Source organism: Onychomys torridus, chromosome 16, assembly GCF_903995425.1.
Source record: "Onychomys torridus chromosome 16, mOncTor1.1, whole genome shotgun sequence".
NCBI classification, from domain to species: domain Eukaryota; kingdom Metazoa; phylum Chordata; class Mammalia; order Rodentia; family Cricetidae; genus Onychomys; species Onychomys torridus.
In genome coordinates this window covers 67873692-67891485 of record NC_050458.1, presented here as the reverse complement: position 1 = coordinate 67891485, position 17794 = coordinate 67873692, and positions in this window count along the sequence as shown.

Genomic DNA, 17794 nt, shown 5'->3' with positions numbered 1-17794 from the left:
TACCTGGCTATTTTATTTTTTTAATTGTTAAACTTCCCTACCACTGTGCCAGGCTATACTTTAATGACCACCATTTAGTGAGGTTCTACTATGCGTCAGGCTCCATGCCAGATGCTTTTATTTGCATCATATTGTTTCAATTCTCACAGCCACCTGAAACACACAGGCACACTGCTAGCCTGAGGCCACACAGCTGCAAAGCTCTCTCTCTCTCTCTCTCTCTCTCTCTCTCTCTCTCTCTCTCTCTCTCCCCCCCCCCCCCCCCTGAGACTCCACAGCAGACAGAGTCCCCTGCTGCCTCTTGGAGGCCACAGCTGGAACACTTGGCTGAGAGAAGGGTAGCTCCCTACTTCACTCCCCACAGCCCCAGAGAAGGAGACTGTTTAACTTCGAGGAAGAAAGTGGGTGGAATATAAGGAGACACGGAAATGCTGGGTTATGCCGAGCTCTGCTCATAGTTAACTATAAACTCTCAAGAGAGCCCCTGCCTATCATCTATGAAACGGGTTGAAGTAACAGTTGAAAAGAAGAGGATGGGGGCTGGAGAGATGGCTCATCAGTTAAGAGCACTGGCTGTTCTTCCAGAGGACCCAGGTTCAATTCCTAGCACCCACATGGTGGCTCAGAGCCACCTATAACTCCAGTTCCAGGGGAATCTTCTGGCCTTTCTGGGCACCAGGCATGCATGCACTATCCTCACATACATGCAGGCAAAACACTCCTACACAGAAAATAAGAATAAGTAAATAAATCTTAAAGAAAGAAAAGAAGGTTAGTTAGCATCCTCAGTTCCTCCCCTGTTCTCCTGCTTACAGCTGCGTCTCTTAGGCAACTTATTGTGCCTACGCCTATATCCTCACTTCCAAATTTGGAAAAAAATAATCCCCACGTAAAAACAATATCTATGTGAGACACCTGGAACAGAACTTGGCATGTAGCAGTTGCATAAGAATGCTTGCTGGCTGGGCGGTGGTGGCACACACCCTTAATCCCAGCACTCGGGAGGCAGAGTCAGGTGAATCTCTAAATTCAAGACCAGCCTGGTCTATGGAGCAAGTTCCAGGACAGCCAGGGCTACACAGAGAAACCCTGTCTCAAAAAACAAACCAAAGAAGAAAAAAAGGGGGGGGGGGAGAAATGCTTGGTGATAGTGATCTTTGTGACATCATCGTGAACAATAGAGCCCATAATAGAAAGTTGTGGTTATTCAAATGAGAGATGTAGGCCAGTGAGATAGATTAGGCAACCCGAGTTCCATTCTAGGGACCGACATGATGGAAGGGAAGAACCTCAAGTTGTTCTCTCACCTCTACAGGCCTTCGGTGGCACTTACAAGACCACAACACAAATACCTATCAAAATGTTAATAAATAAGAGAGGCAGTAAGAGCAATGCCATCAATAAAAGAGATTCCTTAGTCAGGTGGTGGCGCACACCTTTAATCCCCGCACTGGGAAGGCAAAGGCAGGCACATCTCTGTGAGTTCAAGGCCAGCCTGGTCTACAGAACAAGTTCTGGGATAGTCAAGGAGGTTACACAGGGAAACCCTGTCTTGGAAAAACAAAAACAAAAAACAAAAAACTTCCTTAAAAATAAAGAGGTCCACCTTGAGTTACCCAAACTAGCCCAGCTAGCCAAAGACACAGTGGGGAGGAGTTGTCTGGAAAAACAAAGCCCAGCTTGTGGTGGGGCATCTGATCCAGGTCCTTCTGTGTGGAGGATAGAGCCTGCCCCTGCCTGAGAGAGACTGCCAGCTTTAATGTTGGCTAAACCAAATTCCTTAGCTCATCCAGTCTGCCTCATTCCTTGGTGTAGGCAGGACATGGGAAGACCACTCACCAAATTCTGCATTCCCACCTGGGCAGCCACACAGACACTTCTCAAAGTCTCGGTGATGGGGATCCTCTCAAAAGGGAGTCTCAGGCCTCCCCAAAGATGATTTCTGCCTCATCTTCCTGCTGGGACCTTACACGCCAGCTTAGAGGGTTGTTTTCCCAAGAATATGATCTCCCTGTGGGAGAGACCCAGGCACCAGGGTGGAATAGAGCCTCTTCTTCCTAGGCCTTTCCCCCTAAGCTGGTGTCCCAAATACCTCTCCCAGTTTGGAAAGCAGTTATTTATGGTTTATTTTTGACACCAGATCATCGCTGCCCAAGTTTCATCAATTTGTCACTGTTTTTATTGTCAGCAATTGCCCATAACTGGAGCACATTTAAAATGTCATTGATCTTGGTATTACAGTGTCATAATCTGACAGTAATAGGTGTAGCCAGCACAGGAAGCCCGAGCCCCGAGATTGATGGCGTTCAGCACACCAATTATATTCTGTCCATCTAAGTGATAAAAGAGTACGTAGGAGGCATTCAATAGATAAATTAGATATCGCTCCCAATTATGGCCTTTTATTTTATGGCGTCATATGCTCCCCTTAGAACCTCCTTTCTTCATTTGGCTTATAAAGGGACTTTACCTGACCCCCCAAGACAGGGACTCCCACCCCTGCTGGCTCTCTCCCTGTGCTCAGTGCTGCCTCTTTCTACTTTCCTGAGGTCTTACCGGACTCTGGGGCCATCACTCAGAAACCTCCTGACGTCAGCATCACAAGTGTGGATCAGAGGAAGTGTCACCCAAGTGTCTGGGCAGGCCTTTGGGAAGAAGCCCTTCCCATGGTGCAACACTGACTGGGGAAGAGGCGCTATACAGTGATTCCCACCCCAGCTCCAAATGCCAACAGAGCTTTCAGAGTAGCAGCGAGGACTTGGCTGGAATTGAGAAGAAGGGCAGAGGGAGAGTTTACAGTCCCCTGGTGGTGAATCCATACATCCCTCTGCCTCTGGTCTGGACATAGAGAAGCCAGTTCAAGTCTCAGAAGTTAACTATGCCCACTCCAATTCTGGTCCAGTAGCTTCCTCAGCTTGAGTCCGGTTCTCCTCATGCTCCTCGGCAAGCCACACTTTGCCAAGAAGAGCATTCACTTCAGGCAAGAAGGTATCTGGCCAGGGAACAGAGCAGCAGTGAGAGGACTTTATTTGGGGCCTGGCTTATAAACACTTGAAACTCTGCAGACAGCCCTGTGCTGGTCCATTCCTAGGCCTTTCCCCGCTTCCCATCCTGTGTTCCCCAAGAAGCCCACAGGAAACTAAGCGGCTGGAGTTATCAGGTGCTAACGGAGACAGGATCCAGGTATGTTTACTGAGCTTTGATGGAGAAAGGTTCTGTAAGCTGCTGCTCCCAAGAGCCTGTGGCCATCCCAGCCTTGTAAATAATCGTGGCACTAAGTACCCAGTTACACTGAGCGGAAGCTAGTCTTTCAGTGGGAAACCTGAGAAATGTGGTCCAGGGGAGGAGGAATGGTAGTGGGCTGGGGAGAGAGCTAGGGACCCATCACCCCATGCTCCTCAAGTATACTCACAGCTGTGATAGATGCACTTCTGGAGTGCTGGGTGCCATTTCAAGTGAAATGTTTATAGGGAACAAGCGTGATTTAAACGACTTGGCCGATAAACACGCGCCAGATAGGGGGAGAGGGCAAGGCGACAGAGGAGGAATCAGAGCCCCGGAGGCCCCCAGTGTTAAGTAGCTGTCTGAAGCTCCGCTCAAACACACACACCAGCTTTGTTCTTAACATGTTTTTAAGAGCTGGTTATGATTTCCTCCAGGGTGGCTCAGATTAAGACTGGAGTGGAACCCCCAGCTGAGTGCCTTCAATAACTGTCCATCACATCCTCTTTAGAGAGGCAGCCGCCTCCCTGGCTTCAAGGCTGCTCCTGCTCCTAGGCAGCAGCTAAGGGACTATGTGGCCCTGGGTGCTGGGGTGGCCCCAGGGCTGGGAATGGGGCTCTTAGCCTTCCAGGAAAGAGGGAGTGTAGTCTAGAAAACACGACACACACTGCAGAGGACGAGAGGCTGGAAACCACCAACCCCAGCATCCTTCCAGCAGCCAATGCAGCCACTCATTCAAGCCGCAATTCCCCACAACCCCATTTCTGCCTGTCTCCCCCATTTCTGCCTGTCTCCCCATATCTGCCTGTCTCCCTGTATCTGCCTGTCTCCCCGTATCTGCCTGTCTCCCCGTATCTGCCTGTCTCCCCCATCTCTGCCTGTCTCCCCGTATCTGCCTGTCTCCCTGTATCTGCCTGTCTCCCCCATTTCTGCCTGTCTCCCCGTATCTGCCCGTCTCCCCATATCTGCCTGTCTCCCCGTATCTGCCTGTCTCCCCGTATCTGCCCGTCTCCCCGTATCTGCGTCATCCCTTGCAGACCTTTATTATTCCTTAGATGCCTGTTTGCTCTCTAATGAAAGACAGAAAGGATGTGGATCCAGATGGGAGGGGGGAAGTTGGGGGAGGAGAAGTCATAATCAGAATATATTGTATGACGAAAATCTTGTTGTTGTTGTTGTTGTTGGTGGTGGTGGTGGTGGTGGTGGTGGTTTGTTTTTTGAGACAAGGTCTCTCTGTGTAGCCCTGGCTGTCCTGGAACTCACTTTGTGTGTGTGTGTGTGTGTGTGTGTGTGTGTGTGTGTGTGTGTGTGTGTGTGTGTGTGATGGTACATGTGTGGAAGTCAGAGGACAACTTCCAGGAGTCCATTCTCTCTTCCCACTAAGTGGGTACTAGGGATCAAACTCAGGCCATCAGGCTTGGCAGCAAGCACCTTTATTCACAAGAGTCATCTTGCCAACCCTGTGTAAGTGAACAAGTGTCTTCCCATTACTGGCTCTCCCAGCCAGCACATGAGCATCGCACAAACAAGAGTCTTTCTGTCACCAGTACATTCTAAGAACCTGAACTGGTGCTTGATAACTATTTAATGAGAAAATACAAGGAGTGAGGTTACTAGGACAAGGGGCTGGGGTGGGAGACAGAGAGAGCCTTCCGGGTCCAGGGTTAACTCATTCCTGTCTCTTTCCTCTCAGGCCTCCGAGAAACGTGTGTCAACACCTGCGCTGGAGCTTCACCAAATGGAGAGACACCTGAAGGAACAGGTTGGATTCTCCTCGAGCCTGGCGGGGATATGGCTTCAGGTTTAAACTTCATCTCAATAATTAAAGTGACTGTGGGATGGTGATACCAAAAGAGGCCTGAAGGTGCAGCTCAGTTGATAGAGTGCTTGTCTAGCATTCATGAGGTCTTTGGGTTCAATCCCCCAGACTGGATAAACTGGGCATGGTGGTGCAAGCCTGTACTATCAGTACTCTGGAAGTGGAAGCAGGAGGATCAGGAGTTCCAGGTTATCCTTTGCCGTGTGAATTCCAGGCCAACCTCAGTTCCATGAAATCATCTCAAAAAAAAAAAAAAAAAAATCTGAAGAGTTGTGTAGGGAAAGAATAAAGGTTTGAAACTGGGAATCAGCAGTCTTCAGGTGGGGTTTGGGAAGCAGAGAGCAAACAGGGCTGGCCCTCCTCATCCAAGTCAGGCAAATGTAAAAAGGGGACAGGTAGAATTGGGAGGCCTGCTAGAGGACCAAGTATGAGAGAGAAAGAGAGAGAAAGAGAGAGAGAGAGAGAGAGAGAGAGAGAGAGAGAGAGAGAAGAGAACGAACACTGGATCTCCCAAGGTGGTCATCTCAATGTGCTGCTCTCTCTAAGGGCATAATAAAAGGCCATGGATTACACCTCAAGATAAGCTCTGAAGTTAATTGTTCCCTGCCAACAATGTGCCAAGTAGTGAAGGGTACCCTGGGGCCTGGCTCTGTCCAGCAGGACTTGGCTAAATGTACATATCAGCCAGGTAACACAGGGTCTGGGCTGCACTGGGGTAGAATGTTGGGGCAGACAAACATGGGAAGCCTGGCTGTCACACATATACTCTAGCAAGGATTCTGGACCTTCAAGGCAGGAACTCTATTTTCTCTCCTGCCCTTCTAAAGGTGGGGAGGCAATTTGGAGAATCTTTAGTTCAATGATGCCCTGGCCACCCAGCTGCATCAGCCCCTGCCACCTCTATCCAAATACCAGAGCTCAGTGAAGCTTTGCAGTGACTTCAGGGTTCAATTAAGGAGAAGCCAAAAAAAATATTTGGGGGTCATCTAAGACAGTGGCCACTGTGGTTAATGGAGAGAGGACCTAGGTGGCCTTGAATCCTGAGACTGGCAGGCATATTTATTGGCCATTCTATAATTTTTTTATGTCTTTTGAATTTGAAACATGTTTGTATATTTCCTATTAAAAATCATTAAAATCAGATAAAAGCAATAAGGACAACAACAGAAGTGAGAACTTGAGGATGATGACATGTCACTTTTCGTCAATGATCACCTTATCCAGCACCTCCATTTCCCAGATTCCCAGAGAGGACATGGCTGTGGATGTCACACAGCATTTAAGGTCGGCAAAGGTCTGGGGACTGGATATCTGAACCTCAGTGTCAGCTCTCTGTTCTTTAGTGGCCTGGTCGGCCCAGTGACTTGCCCATGTTACTTGCAGAACTGCGCATTTACTCGGATTAACCTTCCTTGAATGGTCTGTAAAGGTACGCTGTCTTAAGCCTCACCTAAAGCCACCTCTTTATCAGCCTTCTTCTGTACCACCCAGGTGGTGTCTGCTAGTTTCTTCCTACTGTCCCTCCATTCCAATACCCTCTTCTACCAAACTGCTTCTCCACAGAAACTTGGCCTGCCTCCAGACAAGACATGTGACCTCGAGTAAATTGGTTAACCTTTCTGTGTCTCTGTTTCTTGCCTCTTATTGAGGATGCTGATCTTTCCTCTGGGGTTCTTTATTCATCCACTCGGACAAGCATGCATTCTGTGCCAGGCACTGAGCCGGGCACTGGGAAGCACAGCAGACAATGTATGTGAAGTTAGTCCAGAGGCAGAGAGTCATTGCCAAGGCCCCTTGCTGACACCTGCTCTGGATACAGTGTCAAGAGTGGCACAAATGGCCTGCAAGAAGGAATCCTGCTGGAGTTATTAGCTGAGTCTTCTGTCTGGGACTGTGGAAGGATCCACATGCCGAGTCCTCTCAGTACTTCTTCCTGGGAGCTGGGCTAGAATAGGCCGCAGGGAAAGAAGCTATTCTTGGCCTAGGTCTGATGATTTCCTATGCCCCACCCCAGACCTTCCTGGGGACTGATGCACAGACTAAGATACTAGGGTTGGAAACTCACATTGTACCCCAGAAACACTCACTTCAAAAAAGATAGAGGGTTTCAGATTTTCTGCTGGCAGGCTGATCCCTACCTGCCTGACTACCAAAGACAAGGTTAGCAACCCTGGGTGGACAGGCATTGTAGAAAAAGTGGCTGTGTCTCATGACAAGATCCTAAGTGAAGGTGGTAATGATGGGCCATGGTGGAGGAAGCATCCAGTTTAGACAGTAGCACATTCTTCTGACTGTTGTGGAGTGGTTGTGGAGGCTATAGGGAGCTACTCAGACACCACTTCCAGGATGAAGGAGGAATGATAAGGTGATCTATGAACTGTAAAGGATTTGGGGACTCCATCATAGTGCAGTACAGTAGTGACTAGGGGAAAAGCCAGAGAGACGTTAGGTCATCTACATGGATAGGTACCAAATATCTGGAGGCCCCTGCCGGGCTGGCATAATGTCTCACACAGAGCTGTGTGGAAAGTCTCACTAAAGGGGACAAGTCCTTCCTTCTGGGAGGTGGTGGAAACTCTAGGCTTTGGTACCAGGTACTCATCAGGTATCAAACAAACATTTATATGAATGGATGAATGTGGACAAATACTTACAAGCAGACACTACACTTATTCAGGAAGAAGATGAACAATAACATGTCATGTACATAGCTGAGAAAAATCTTGGTTAACAGGTTGGATGGAAAAAAAGCTCTGATTCTGAGCAACGGAATCCTGTGGTGGCTCAGGGGCATGTAGTTATAGGAGCTTCTTCAAAGCTGCACAAAAAGTGATTCCAAACTCTGGGACCTAGACGAGCTTCTGCAACCCCGTCTCCAGCTGCATTTCACCTCCCTGAACTAGCAGCTTCTGGAGGGAGGAACTGATCCTATGTTATCTCTGCAGCCCCTGGGCTCGGCTCAGAGCACATGCTCAAACAATACATGGTTTGAAGAAACCTCTGAGTCAGGGCCAAGTGCTAGCCCAGCCAGCAGCTGGAGTGGACCTGTAGGTGTGGAATTCCCTTCCCTGGGCCTGATTCTTCCATTTCTAAAACGAGGGACATCGGTGACTGTTAGGTGTTCACTGCATCTGACAATGTGGCTCAGATTGACTTTCAACTCCCTTTTTTTTTTTTTTTTGGTTTTTGGTTTTTCGAGACAACGTTTCTCTGTAGCTTTGGAGCCTGTCCTGGACTAGCTCTGTAGACCAGGCTGGCCTCGAACTCACAGAAATCCACCTGCCTCAGCCTCCTAAGTGCCAGGATTACAGGAATGCTTCTCCATGCTGGCGAGGCTATTTTCCAGCACTCTGATTTTCTCTGTCTTCTCTTTTTTCCTCCTGCTGTTGCCCTCTTCACTGCGCTCAGCCCTTCTGTCTCCCAGAGGCTATAGGTTCTTTCTTTCCCTCTGTTCCTGTGAGTTTCCTTCCTGGACCCCTCTGTGTTCTGCACATCCTGCACTTCTTAAGCACCTTGGGATCCAGGATGCAGAGTCTGGGAACAGGGAACAGGGAGGCTCTAGAGGCGGCCTTTCTATGGTCCTGCACTTGTCGTGCTGCCCCTGCCCAGTGCAACCGGCTCGTAACCAGTGCCGCACTGCGCCCTGGGCAGGGCTAATGCGATCTGGAGAGACCCTGGCGGGCGGCGGGCAGTCTGGCCCGAGCGTCCTGAGCGGCGCTGATGGATGGTCCCCTGACAGTAATCGCAGAATGAGGACTAGCTGGCGACGCTGGCGACGCTCTCGCCCCAGGCCCTGCTGTTTGGCCAGCCCAGGAGTCCCTCCCTCGCCCCTCCTCCTGGCTCCTGGGTGCTCCCAGACCACTGGGCTCATGAGATCCCAGTGCTTCCAGGTTAGGTCAGTTCAGACTTTCATTGTTCTCTCTCCCCCAAAGACACTGGTCTCTATTTTGTAATTTTTCTTGATCTGTAATTCTTAATAAACTGTTTGATCTCCCTGAGTCTCAATTTCCCCTTTTACACAATGAGAAATAATGGTCAGTTACAGCTTGAGTGGAGAATATTGAGAACACAGAAGAAAACGCTGAGCAAAATCACCACCCTCCCTGAAGGAAAATTGATTTTTATTTTTATTTTACAGTGCTCAGGATAATCTGAGCTAAATGTCTGAGGCTGCGAGACAGCTGAGCGGCTATTTACACAGGAGTTGTCTCTACATAATTATGCCTATCATACTTTTAGGCTAAACAGACACTAGCAAACAAAAGAGATCAGTATCAGCGGTGCCTCAACAACGCCAAAGAACAACTTTGGGCTCAGGTTTTCTCCCCCTTGGGGCTCCCTCCTTTATTGAGGCCCACTTTCTAGGCCCTCAGTCTGAACCTAGTGTCGAAGTCCCCAGAATCCAGGGCTAAGCCAAGGAGGAGCTATGAGGGAGGATCCCCTTTGGGGAGGCATTCTGGGACCATTTCCCAGCTCGAACCAAATTGCTGAGGTTTAAATCTCTCTCATTCCTCCACCCTAGGGGAGCCCCCTTGGGCACCACTGGTGGGGCACGCCTGGAGAGACCAGGGATCCAGACCAATTACACTTTGGAGAGCACACCAGACGCCTGCTCACTCCCTTTTAACCTTTCTCTCTCGTCAGAACCAAATTGAGTTAGTCTTGAGTTTTGATTTAATTCCCCAAATGGAGTCCTAATCTGCTTAGTGTTCTTTTTCCCCCGAGTCATGGGTACTGAAGGGTGTGTGGTGGAGGTAATAAAGGAGCTTCTCTGTGGCTTCTGGAAAATTCACACACTCGTGTCCCAAATGCCAAAGAGCAAGAGACACCATGGCCTTGTGTGTGTGTGTGTGTGTGTGTGTGTGTGTGTGTGTGTGTGTGTGATGGTGACCTCAGCATGGCCCTGAGGTGGTGCTGATGGTGACCTCAATACATATTTATTGGGCACTTTCTATATGCCAGGACTGAGCTAAGCACTCTATGTGAATTCTTCACTTAATTCTCTCTTTCACGTAGGTACCACTCATACCCCCACTTTAGAGATGAAGAAACTGAGGCTTAAACTGAGGCTTCCTAGTCTGAGTAAATCATTACACTGCATCCCAGAGCTGTTAATTAGCTGACAGAGCCTGTGTTTGAAGCCACACAGTTAGATTGCTAATTTCTGTTCTTAACCACTTCATGGAATGACCCTGGGCAAGACACATAACTTCTACATGCCCTAGTTCCCTCATTTGCCAAGCACTGATAATAACCAAAGAGAATAAGACATTCTCTGCTAAGGCTGTTGTGTTGATAAGGTGAGATAAGACATTTCACCATCCTCACAGTATCTTCAATAGTGTTACCTATGCATGGGATTGGGATGGGTGCAGAAAGGGTGCAATGCAGTATCACTAATTATGAACTGTTACCCCTGATAATGAGGTATCATGTATGGAGAGCCTGTGAGGCACACAAAGCCCTACAATCTAAAAACTGCTATGCCTGTTTAACCAGTGAAAAAACTAAATTTCAGGTGAATGAAGTAAATGGCCTAAAGCCATTGTGTTCATGAATGGCAGAACAGAACTTGTTTCCAAACACAGGGCTTCTTGAATTCCAAAGCTGCTGCTCCTAGTGCCCCTGGGGTCACCAGGGACTGGCCTCTCCTGGTGAGGTCAAGACTGAGGCCAAAAAGCCCAAATCACATCATCTACCACCTGTGACCTGATTTTCTCCAGGTGAGCAATGTTTTCCTAACAGGACAAGAGGAAAATAGATAAGGCTGTAAAGAAGACAAGTCCCCTCCCCCAAGGCCAAAGCAGGGGCTCCTCTGCAAGTCCCACTCTACACACTCCATGGTCTCTCGGTGCTCAAGTTTGTTGCCATTAAATAGAAAGGGAAAAAGTTTGAGCCAGGCATGAAATATTTATCAGTTAATTACAATATGCAGATTCTGTTCCACAGAGTGATTTATCTTTTTGGAAATATAGGAAAAGATCCTGGGAATGTGTATCCTAATTGCTGAGCCTATTATTGTAGCAACCAGGTAGAAACTCCATTTACTACACAGCTGCCTATCTTTCCCTCCTCCAGAAGGTAACCGCCTCAGTCTCTGCCACTGGTAGTCTGGAAACCACATGCTTTTCTGATGAGCAAGGGACTCTATGAGGTTAATTTTCCCATTCCTCTGACTCTTCTGAAGTGGCCCCTCTCTAAACCCTAAGAACGTCAGGAAATGAAAGGATGAGAATGTCTGAAATTTTGGAATCTCAAGAAAAGCTAATCCTAAGTGACTGGGCCATCACTGAAGCACTGCAGCCAGAATCCAGAGTAGAGGCCTTCATCTTCTTGTAGTCCTCCCTAGGACACACTTCAGCTTCTGGCCAAACATTAGCATCTCCTGGGGAGTATTTTAAAGCTTTTCCCCAGGTGCACCAATCCTACTCTAGGCCAACCAAATTAGAATTTCAGGAAGTGGGGCCCAGGCACTAGGGTTTTGTTTTGTTTTTAAACTCCCCTAGGTGTTCCAATGTACAGCCAAAGTTGAGACCCTGGACAGCTAAAATAATAATATGGTCCTCTAGCAAAGGAACCCTACTCATCTGCAAGACTGTGTCGTTTTACCCGGTGCTCTCAGGTGCTACAAGAGGCGATTCCTTAACTCTTATTGGAATCCAAAGAGCAACACTTTCTCTTTTCCCGAGTAGCTTCTGATGTTAATAACCACCATTTATCAAGCCTCTGCTACATGCTTGGATCTATGCAAATAAAATTTAATTTAATCCATACAACAACTCTCTAAGGCCAATGGGTATGCCCATTTTAGGGATGGCTCAGAAAAGTTAACTTATTTGCCCACAGTTGTACAACTAGCAAGGGTCAGCTCTGGGATTTGAATCCAAAACCTATGCTTTAGCTATTGTGTTCTTAGCTATTGTGTTTTGGCCTCTCTTCCTTCCTTTTTCTCAAAGCTGGAAGGGAAGGGTTTCAAAGCCTCTATCTGTAGGGCAAAGGGGACATCTTAGAAGTGGGAAAGAAAAGCAAACAGAGATATGGAAAGGGATGGAGTGGGGTAGAGGTGTAAGCAGATGGAGTAACAAAAAGATATGGTTGCCAGGTGGCAGGGGCGCACACCTTTAATCCCAGCACTCGGGAGGCAGAGCCAGGTGGACCTCTGTGAGTTCGAGGCCAGCCTGGGCTACAGAGCGAGATCCAGGACGGGCACCAAAACTGCACTGAGAAACCCTGTCTCGGAAAATCAAAACAAAACAAACAAAATAAAAAAGAAAAGAAAAGAAAAAGAAATGGTGATGGGTGGAAAGGATGAGGAGGATGTGATAAGCAGGACTGTGCACTGGACAGGAGCAATGACTGTGGAGAAACCTGGGGTCCAGGAGTGGAGCTGGTAGCCAGAACACTCTAAGCAGTGAGTAGTGCCCATCATGGACTTGGAGGACAGAGAGGGGGAGGGACCTTGGTTGGAGGAGGGGTCTTTGTGAGGCGAGCAGCAGTGAGGAATGCCCTTCCCGCCATGAATACTAAGGGCAAGCAGAAGAGAAAGAGCTAGAGGGGGCTGGGGGATGTTTAGCTGCAGAGGTGATTAATGGGGGTGAACGGAGGGTGAAACTCAACCCCTTTGGACAGAGATGGCGGGGAATGGTTGTCCAGGAACAACAGTGCACTGTTTCATCAGGAGAGCCAATGTCCAGAGGCGGGGCAGCGGGAGGGCGCCAGGCACGGTGGCTGCTTTCCCTCTCTCCCAAGTCTCTTTATTGAGAATCTAACAGTATTAAAATAAACTAGCAAGCCCCAAGAAATCACCTGGGCCATCTTCCTACCTGTCTCTTCGGGGGAGTAGTGTGCAAGGGATGCTGGTGTAGCTCTGGGGAAAAGCAGGTGAGTTTGGAGGTGGAGGCTGGTTGGAATACTGACTTCTCTCTGACCAGATAGGCCCCGAGAGACACATGAGATTGAGTCCTTAAGTGACCTTTGGAAAGCATCTTGTTCTTAGAGCAGAGGCTTTGGAGCCAGCCTGGTCTCAGGAATGTAGGAAAATCTCCTCTACTCTGTATGGAAGAGAAGAAAGAGTTGGGGAACCCAATGGGAGGGTTTCCCCTGGTCCTGATGTCAGGGTTAAAGAATGGAGGGACAGGTTTGAGCTAGCCTGCCTATTTATTTGTTTGTTTGTTTATTTGGGGTTTTGTTGTTTCTGTTTTTGTTTTGAGACAGGGTCTCTTTATATAGTCCTGGCTGTCCTGGAACTCACTATGCAGAAAAAGCTGGCCTTGAACTCACAGAGACCCATCTGCCTGCCTCTGCCTTCTGAGTGCTAGGATTAAAGGTGTGTATCCTGCTTATTTCTCACTTGTCTCTTTCTCTAGGTGTATTTGTTAGGACCCACCTCTCCTTGTCCACATTTCCAGAGGAGGAGAGAAGAGAGAAAGGTATCCATAAACTCTTTCATGCTAGTGAAGGTGAGCTAAAGGTAAGAACTTAGATAAAAATTGTCACAGGCATTTCTTTCTAGGCACTCCTTATGCCAGCCATTGGAAGTCATGGTTAGGGGTGAACCCAGAGAAAGGGAGGTAGGAGAAAGGCTAAGTGTGTATTCAGGGATCCCAGAGGGTGTGATTTCCTCAAGTAGGGGAGGCAGAACACCCACCCTCATCCCAGATAGCTTGGCGCCTGGTGTCCTGCCACCTGGCTTTCATTCCTAATTCCTCACAGAGCTTCCTCAAGCTGCTCTTCCAGCTGCTGTCTCACCCCACTCACTACCTTGCTCAGGAGCATGGTGAAATCTGAGGTTAGTGGAATGTATTGAGCACAAATACTAAGTGAGGTGAGACCCGGCTTAGAAATGAGTCAGCCGTTCCACAAATGACCAAGTTCGAGGGCTGCTGCCTTCAAGGGGAGCTAGGACTCAATTTGCTTGTTACAGAGGGCAAGGGCTAACAGAGGATGCCTTCTGCTCTACACAGGAGAAGAAAATAAAGAGATCCACTGGAGAACCATGGTCACAATCAACACTCTTAATTATGAATTAATAATTCATAATTATTTCAGATTTGCAGAGAGGCACAGGCTGCTGAAATTATTTCCCAGGTTGAACAGTCAGAGGTGTTAAGAAGGGGACCCCAGAGCAGTGATTATTGCCAAAGACCATTAAGTTCAACTTCTATGCTTCCCAATCAGAACTTGGAAGAGATTCATAAGTTTTCTTGGCCCTTCCACCTAGAGGCTACCCACCCCTAAGCTTCTAAACAATGCTACTCTGCTTTTCTGTACTCACTGAGGCCAAAGGGTTATCCTTCCTAGTGACTTCAGAACCTAAGTTCTGAGTTTCTGGCATTTGGTTCTCTGTTCTATGCTCCTTGCTCTGCTATTATACATAGGGTTCCTCACAAGAGGGGCTGATGTCCCTGAGAGCTGTGTCTACCCTCCTGGTTTATCTTTCTCTTCCTTCTTCTAAGGATTGCCAGCAATAAGCTATAGTGAAGGCCTCTCCAACAAAAGGTGGGTCTTTTGTGATATGGAGGACTTGGCTCACAGAATCTGGATTTGAGGGGCTGTTTCTGATCTCCTGTGAACACATCTACAGAGTTAGGGGCATGGTTAGGGGATAGGCTGGTTGACTAGGATTCGCCAGGCCCCAGAGTCTATCCCAAGTACCAGTACTGATAAGAGCTGGGCCTATTCAGGAGTAGTGAGGCATCCCAACACAAAACCCTACTCTCTACTGCTGCCCTCCCAAATTTCCATACCAGCAGACATAATGTAAATAAAAATGTGAATGACAGCTCTCATGTAGCTGGTTTTTAACTCTTCTGCTTCCCAAGTGCTGGGGTTGGGGTGTGCCATTGGGCTCAGCTTTAACAAATGTCTTAAAGAACCTCAAAGTGGGGTAAGTGGGATGGTTCAGCAGGTCAGAGCACTTACCTCTAAGCCTGATGACCTGAGAGCCACATGGGGAAAGAGAGACCTGCATGCACGTTCTCATTGATCTCTTGCTTCCACATACACATAGTGCATGCACACACAGAGACATACAAACACATGTGCACATACACATTAGATAGATTAGATGATAGGTTTAAACCAATTTGGAAGAACATCAAAGAGCCACCAGGCCCTCACAGCGAAGGAACTTCTCCCTCAGAGAAAGAGGGAGTCAGAAAGCGGGGGGAACCCTTGCTCTTCCAAAGACCATCAGAAGACACTGTGTCACTATCTTAGGGCAGCTATACGCTGCTGCCACCTTCTCTAAAGTGCTAGAAGGAAGAGGAACCGGGTCATGGGGATTGGATCCCAGACAAGATGATCTGGGGTTAGAAAGGACATAGAGCTTGCCCAGCACACATAAAGCCCTGGGTTCAGTCCCCAGTACCACACTAAACCAGGTGTGGTGGCACATATCTATAATCCCAGCACTCAAGAGGTGGACACAAAAGAATTTGAAACTCAGAATCATCCTTGGATACATAAGGAGTTCTAAGCCAGCCTGAGATATAAGAAACATGGGGAGCAGGGTCCAGCACCAATCCTATCAGTCACAGAAAACTATGTGTAGCCTAACCCCAAGTTCCCATACCAGAGAATTGAAAAATATCTTTGTCTTTTGAGTCAGGGTCTTTTTGTAGCCTAAATTGGTCTTGAACTTTCAACACTCTTGCCTCCCTTCCACCCCCTTAGTCAAACATTCATTTTTCTGCATTTGTATTAAATCTATGTCTCAGGCTGAGCTTACAGTATGATAAAGTCATTTGGAACAAGGAAGGGGTCCAGACACTCCTTTGCCCACATCTGTAAGTAAAGAGTATACTTGACACCTAGCTTCCCAGGCAAGCATCCCACTCAGGCATCCCCAGTCACTGGGCAACAGGCAGCCTTAGCTGACCTGCTATGGTCTCAAGAGGAGAATAGCTTGGGGATGGTAACCCAAGCTATTAAATAATTTACTGAGGAAACACGAAATTGCCCCCTCCTGTGTCTGTGTCTTTGGCCTCTAAGATCCTTAAACTCGTTCTCAGATCCCCTTAATCAGGACTCCCTCCACTCCCTTCACAAACACACACTCAAATCTTGGCTTAAAAAAAAAATCGAAATGCAAGGGGACAAACCTTCTTGACCTATCACTTTGCATTTTGCTCCACCTGCAACCCCTGTCTCCTTCCCCCCATTTTTTCCTCTCCTGAGCCTCAGCTTTTCGCTTCTTAAAAAAAAAAAAAAAAAAAAAAAAAAAAAAAAAAAAGCCGAAGAAGAAGGAATTTTCAATAGTCCCACTTGTCAAGCGAAGACCATCTTTTAACCTTCAACAGCAGCGAAAGCCGTGTGAACTCTCGGTGAACCAAGATTGAAGTCATAAATCACGCGTACAAAGGCGGCTGCGGAGGCTGGCGCGGGCTGCTGCACCTTTAACGCTTTCTGGGGCTGACAGGCGGCGGCCCAGCTAAAGTTCACAGCGCCTGGGGAGAGCCGGCCTCATTCCCCTCCCCCAGCCCGGCCCGGCCCGGCCCAGCACTGCCCGGCCCGGCCCGGCCTGCGCCCCTCGGCCCGCACAGCACCACTTCGGGGGAGACCAGCCCGCCAGCGTCCCCTCTTTCCCAGCCTGCTCTGCAGTATTTAAATAGGCAAACCGATCCAGGCAGACACAATAATTTAGCTTGTTTGGTCTTTGGCGTTTTCTACAGGACCCCAAGAGATGGACCTTCCACGCCGCGGTCCTCCCTCTAGAACTGGCATCCTCCATCTCTGTCTATGCAGGCCCAATTATCCAGATCCTTGGGGTTCCAAGACTGTGTGAGTCACTGGCACTGGGAACACCTGGCTGAATCACACCATGCAATTAGATTTTCTTGTTGCTTTGCGTTTTCCTTCTTACTCGTTATCCATTTATTTTTTTAAGAGAGCAGCGATTAGCTGCCCAAATGGGCGGAGTAGCTGGGGAGGGAAAGGAAAAGCCGGCACAAGCACGCAGGGTTCAGCCTCTGGAGAAACAGCAAGGATCCTCTGAGCCGGGATTCTCTTCCTTTCCTCGGCCTCCCAAACCTCCTCCGCGGATGGTTTTTACCGCCGCCACCACCCGCTTCTCCTTCCACTGTCCTCTCTTTGGGTTAATTAAAGTGCAGCGACTCCCCTGGCTACTCGAATTTCTACCAGAAATCGGAAACCAGCGGCCGGGGCGATCACGGGCTGAGGGGCCTTCCTCGCCCACCTCTCTGTGCCAAGGCCTCAGGACTCCGACTTTCTGTCCAAGGTGTACAGCCGGTTGGCCTGGGGACCAGAACCACCGCCGGTCCTGGGCAGGACCTCCAGGTTGGCTGCACAAAAGTTTGGAGGGTGGGCACACCCTGACCCAGGCACCTTGCTCCCCCAAAGACCTGGCTGACTGATCTGATATGACAAAAACCCGTGATGGATTTAGTATATGTTAATTCACAATGCCCTTTCCTCCAGAATTTAACTATAAGTTAATACACACCGGAAACCACGCGCATACACGCTCGTTAATGGGCTTAGGTATTAGCGAGTCCTAACGATGCATACAAATGTGCTCTGCGCTCTGTAGGCCCCTCAAGATTTATGGGCCTTGAGCTCTCTGAAGCTGTAAACAAGGAGAAAAAAAAGAGAAAGCGAGAGAGACTAGGGGAAAGAGACCGAGGCCTGACTCGCCCCTCCAGATTGTGGGAGAAGGGATTCTTAGGTATTTTCCTTTGCTTTGCAAGCTAGGTGCGTGTGGGATTTGGCATCGGTCTGGGGGTGGTGTTCCAT